General features: G+C 46.0%; 1 non-coding gene across 1 annotated transcript; it reads right to left on the bottom strand.

Moving 5' to 3' along the window:
- Window positions 1-440: 440 nt before the first annotated feature.
- Window positions 441-512, bottom strand: trnah-gug (transfer RNA histidin (anticodon GUG)). Its single transcript has one exon. It is a non-coding gene; the product is annotated as a tRNA-His (tRNA).
- Window positions 513-5,704: the final 5,192 nt, after the last annotated feature.

Genomic DNA, 5,704 nt, shown 5'->3' with positions numbered 1-5,704 from the left:
CTGAGCCACAGGGAGATTTGGAAGTTGTAAATAATGCAGAGAGGTTATGGCTGGCGTTTCACAAAAGCACAAACAAACAATACGCGTGGTGGCCGAGGGATTCCGAGAGGGAATTAAAAAATTCCTGACACAGCATGGGCTTCCCAGAACGGGGCAGGGGAGGACTGTTGCACTCCAAACAACATCAAATCCCTCCTAAAATAAATAGTGACTTTCCAACCCCTATGTGTCTGTGGTCACATTCAGTCTCTGGGAAAAGCAGATTTTTGCAAAACTGATCAAAAAAAATCACCATCTTAAAAAGCTCACAGGCTCCTGTTTGCAATGCTGAGGTGAATTTGACTCCTGAGCACTAACAATAGACAAGACACAGAGAATCAGAAGCAAGCGGATCAAATGCTACTCAATAATCTATCAGCGGCCACAGAGACAGAAAACACTGCCGTGACCCGGATTCGAACCGGGGTTGCTGCGGCCACAACGCAGAGTACTAACCACTATACGATCACGGCGCGCCACCCGTAGGTGGAGAGCTCAGGCAGTGCACAGGCCTTGAGAATCCTCATCAAATTGATTTTCTGACCTCATCAATCTTCCTGTGTCAGCTCAGCGATTTCACCTGGCTCCCAGACCATGTGGCAAACGGGACGGCCTAATCGCAGAAAACAAACACCAGATTTCTGTATTTATTCAGCAAGTGCCGCAAGCAGTTTGACAAAGGAATCATTCACGCTGTGGCCACAATTAGCTGACTAAAAGCTTTGTAGAATAAAACATGGATATGTAGTTAGTCCCAGCGCGTATATCTCACTAATCTGGACCCAAGCCATCTGATCCATTCCCTGAGTCAGCAGCTATTCTGGGTGTTGAAATCCCATGAATGGACATTTACCTGCTTCATCATTCTAATGCAGTACCCTCACAGCCAGCATGCTATCTCCCCAGAGCTCTGCTGAAGGACAGGGGACCGGTCATTGTCTGAGAGGACACTCAATCATAAACAAACACAACCCTGCCCACTTCGCTCATCTGTCACTCTGTCAACACGGAGCAGAGGCGATAAGAAGCACAAAGTGCCTAGATAACCTAATTAACATGCTTCAGTGGAACATCATGACAAGTCAATACACACATATTTGCTTGCCTGGAGCCTTTCTGATAGTACACTCACTACAAACCAACCATCTGCTCACACTGTTGTTCAAAAAATGAAAAAGTTTGGCAAGATAGACAGTGCTGTGTGTATGAGTATGCATAACATCTCCATTTTCTCTGATCTCATTTAGCCTGGCTTACTGTATTCCTTTGAATCTAAATTTGAGTTACTCTGCCTCTTCCTTTCTATTGGAGTCAGTGGTCCTTGTGTTATAATTGTATTTCCCTTCCTTAATTCATTCAGGTATACCACACAGGCTGATAATAACAAATGACCTTGGCTGATAATAACAAATGACCTTGGCTGACCACGAGGCTCATAACCTGAGGAAACACACAAACAAATACAGGAAGAGAGCTTTCCCCAAACCTCAGGACAGCTCTGTGCATGAGGCCAATGCTAACCACACACACTAACACAGGCCTGGCCGTCCAGGTCTTAACCACACCCACACACACACACACACTAACACAGGCCTGACCCTCCAGGTCTTAACCACACACGTTAACACACACACACACACACACACACACACACACACACACACACACACACACACACACACACACACACACATTAACACAGGTCTGCCCCTCCAGGTCTTAACCCAAAGCAGAGTCTCTCCAAACACATTTGAGTTGCAGTTGCAGTTCTGCTTGAAATACTGAGCGGTTTCTCCAGGGAGTGGGGAGAGAGGGGGAGAGGTGGAGAGAGGGGTGGAGAGAGGGGTGGAGAGGAGGAGAGAGTGGGAGAGAAGGAGAGGGGAAAGAGGTGGAGAGGGGAGAGAAGGAGAGAGAGGTGGAGAGGAGGAGGGAGAGGAGAGCAGAGGCTTTCTTCTGGGGCTCAGACTGGGCTGAGTTCCCTTTCAGCATAAGCATCAACACTCTCGCTCACGACTCCACGTCCTCTGTTGTGCGGAAAGAGAGGGGCCCGGGCCTGTGAGTATAGGAAAGGAATAATGATGACGGAGAGAAGGAGGAAATAATGACTGTACTGTTCCCCACCCCCCCCCCCACCCCCACCCCAACTCTTTTCTGAGTTTTCACTGGAGCAGAAGGAGCTTGGCATGCCCTATGCAGGCACCCCTGGCTAAGAGCGACCCCCTTACAGACTCACAATAAGAGCCTTTAGCATCGCCAACTGATCCCCCTCACTCCCCACAGCTATGTGTGCAAAGGTCTCCTGAAGGTGAACTAAAGGTGTCCTGAAGGTGTCCTAAAGGTGTGCTAAAGGTGTGCTGAAGGTCTCCTAAAGGTATCTTAAATGTATCCTGATGGTCTCCTAAAGGTCTCTTTACTGTAAGTCTCCTGACGGTCTCCTAAAGGTGTGCTAAAGGTCTCCTAAAGGTATCCTGAAAGTGTCCTAAAGGTGTGCTACAGGTGTGCTAAAGATGTCCTGAAGGTATGCTACAGGTCTCCTAAGGGTGTCTTAAAGGTATACTGAAGGTCGCCTAAAGGTATCCTGAAGATCTCCTAAAGGTATCCTGAAGGTGTGCTAAAGGTGTCCTGGAGGCAGGGCTGTACGCTTAGCTTTTTCACTAGGAGCATAGGTGCTCCTAAATGAAAAAATTTAGGAGCACAGAAAAAAATTTAGGAGCACTATGAAATTTCCTTGAAAACCTTATTGCCTTAAGCAGGATACAGATCATTCACAGCAGTGGCAATCCTAATCTCTGCTCAAACCCTGCACACACACAGAAAATGGGTTGTCTGGTTTCTATTTCATATTTTGAATTCAGAATTTGTATACATTTTGTTAACAATTCATAGCATTAAAGGTTCTGCATAATTACTTATAGCTTAAAATTCAAAGTAATTTGAATACTTCATATTGATTACACTAACACAAGTTGTCTTTAATGATATTACAGGGGTGGTGTGTAGGTCTAATTGAGTGCCTGTCACTTTAAGCAGTACCGTAGCCTACGTGGACATAATTAGATTTCATTCGGTTTTAGGAAAATATAAACGCATTGTTCAAGGATAGCCTACATGTTTTCATTCAATAACATGAATGTTATATATTCAAAAATTCAAAATACTTACAACGGGAAAGACAAATATTTCCGGTGTAATAGAAAAGATGAGTGTCCAGCAATGTGAACTTCTATGATTTAGGTAGCCACCGTAGCATGGCATTATGAGTTGTCCGTTCACTTTTTTCTTGGTCATCTTTAATTGGCTGGGTGCTTAACTTACTCTGCCATCACTTGTCTTGGAGTCTGGTAGCCTTTATATGTTTATATGAGTGACAACCAGTGCTGAAAATAAAACGTTACGGTATTCTCCTCCTGATAACGTTAGTGGAATGGATTTAATGTGAATGTAGCCATAAAAAGACGCAGAGTGGCTATATATGATACAGCGCATATTTGCGATGAATATGTTCCGCCTTTTTAAAGCAGATGTAGCCTACACCGAACCGTGGTTATAGGCTACATCATTTAGACAACTGAATCAGGATACCATCTTTGTTTCATAGAAGTCTACTAGGCCTATGTCAAATGCAGGCTTGGGTGAAGCTGGGAGGAATTTAACGCACGGTTTCCACACCATGTTTAGCTATATCAACCGTGATAATAATAGCCTATTTGAAATGAACACGGTAATTGTTACACTCAACATTATTTATCATTTATAGCATTTTTACCGTTTCACCGGTAATCGCATAGTCACCAACTGATTACGAACAGATTGAAGAAAAAAGAAGACTGGATTTGGTGTGACATTTCTTGCGAGGTTGATGCTGAAAGCATGAGTGTCTAGCCAGGTGCGTAAGAGTTGTCAACTCTGAAATTAGATGCGCGAAAATTGTACTATACTTTCATCCACTTGGTGTGGATTCATTTTAGGAGCAAAATGCGAATGAAAGGGTTGAAATCAGTACTCGCACGTGTGCGAGCATTTTAAATTTTATATTCGCACTAATATATATTTACGCGCAAATGCGACGACCTGCTCGCAGTGTACAGCCCTGCCTGGAGGTGTGCTAAAGGTGTCCTGAAGGTGTGCTAAAGGTGTGCTGAAGGTGTGCTAAAGGTATCCCGGTGCTGGATACCATCATTGAGCTCCTGATTACTCCTGTCACAGTATCAGATGATGAGTGTCTGGCTCACAGTGTCTGCTGTGAATACCTCATTCATTACAGCAATAAACACTTAAGGACTGCAGTCTTCAACAAGCCTATGCTCTTCCAGCACTGGAACAACTCTTGTCATGAAACGGTCTGATATATGACACAATGCAGACAGAGGTTGTATAAGTTGGCAGTCCTTTTCTTTATCTTCATGTCTGTGTAAACGCAATGTGAGCCAGCAATCATTATACAGCATCAGCCATGTGCTTCCCTTCTCCCTCCATACTAATGCATAAAGCATTCCCCAAGTACTGCCTTGTGTCCTTGAATCACGTCTAGCACAAACAAACTCCTCAGTCCTTACAGTAAAGGAGAAGTCTCTCTCCTCTGAGGGCAAGTTCATGAGCCCCCATGTTCATGCCCCCAGAGTGTAGTACTATATATAGCTGCCTGGCTGTCTGCTTGACTAACTTGAGCTGGATAGAACTTTTAGTTTTCTTCATGCCGACAGTACTCAGTGACCTTGAGAAACGGATATCTATGTGAAAGATCGGCAGAATTCCTCTTTAGCACAGTAGTTCCATGTGTGAGGTAACTGTTCCATTCTTCCTTAACAGCGGACTTCCCAGTGTGTGGTAGCTGCTCCATGCTATAAGAGGGAGATGAACGTGTGTGTGTGTGTGTGTGTGTGTGTGTGTGTGTGTGTGTGGTATTCTATGCCATAAGAGGGAGATGAACGTGTGTGTGTGTGTGTGTGTGTGTGTGTGTGTGTGTGTGTGTGTGTGTGTGTGTGTGGTAGCTGTTCTATGCCATAAGAGGGGGATGAACGTGTGTGTGTGTGTGTCTGGACGGGAGCACACATGTGTCCACTTATCCTCCATGTTTGCTCTCCTCTTCCGGCATGCTGCTCACCTTACACTGGGGCCAGGTGGGGGGGGGGGGGGGGGGTCGTGGTTGTGGTGGTCGTGGTGTGTGTGTGTGTGTGTGACTGCTTCCTCTGCACGCCTGTGGTGAAGAAACTGAAGGAGAATGAAGGAGTTGCAGGGAAGAGAGTTGAAGAGAGAGAAAGATTGAGTGAAAAGTGAAAGTGACCGAGAGCAAGAGTATGGAGCGAGGGAATAAGGAGAGAGAATATAAACCAGTTAAGTGCCCCATACTTGACCTCTGTTGCCCCTGCAGGGCAGGTCACGGAGGCGTTAAGGGTAACTGGGGAGAAGAGAGCGGACTGTTCCCACCATCTGCACCAAGCAGAGGGCACTGTGGGGCAGAGCCGGGGCAGAGCCGGGGCAGAGCCGGGGCAGATGAGGGGCAAAAGGCATCCTTCTGGAGCATGAGGGAAATGCTAAGTGGCAGATGAGGGCTGCCTCAGGCCGCTCCCCTCCGCTCTGCTCCATGCTGCTCCTGCACTGGGAACTTAGTGCTGTCAGAGTGACAGTCGGGCTTCACTGCTTAAGCAACACACACACACACACA

This window comes from Sardina pilchardus, chromosome 20, assembly GCF_963854185.1.
Source record: "Sardina pilchardus chromosome 20, fSarPil1.1, whole genome shotgun sequence".
In the NCBI taxonomy this organism is placed as follows: domain Eukaryota; kingdom Metazoa; phylum Chordata; class Actinopteri; order Clupeiformes; family Clupeidae; genus Sardina; species Sardina pilchardus.
The sequence above is the reverse complement of the archived record's forward strand: the minus strand, read 5'-3'. Positions and strand labels throughout refer to the sequence as shown.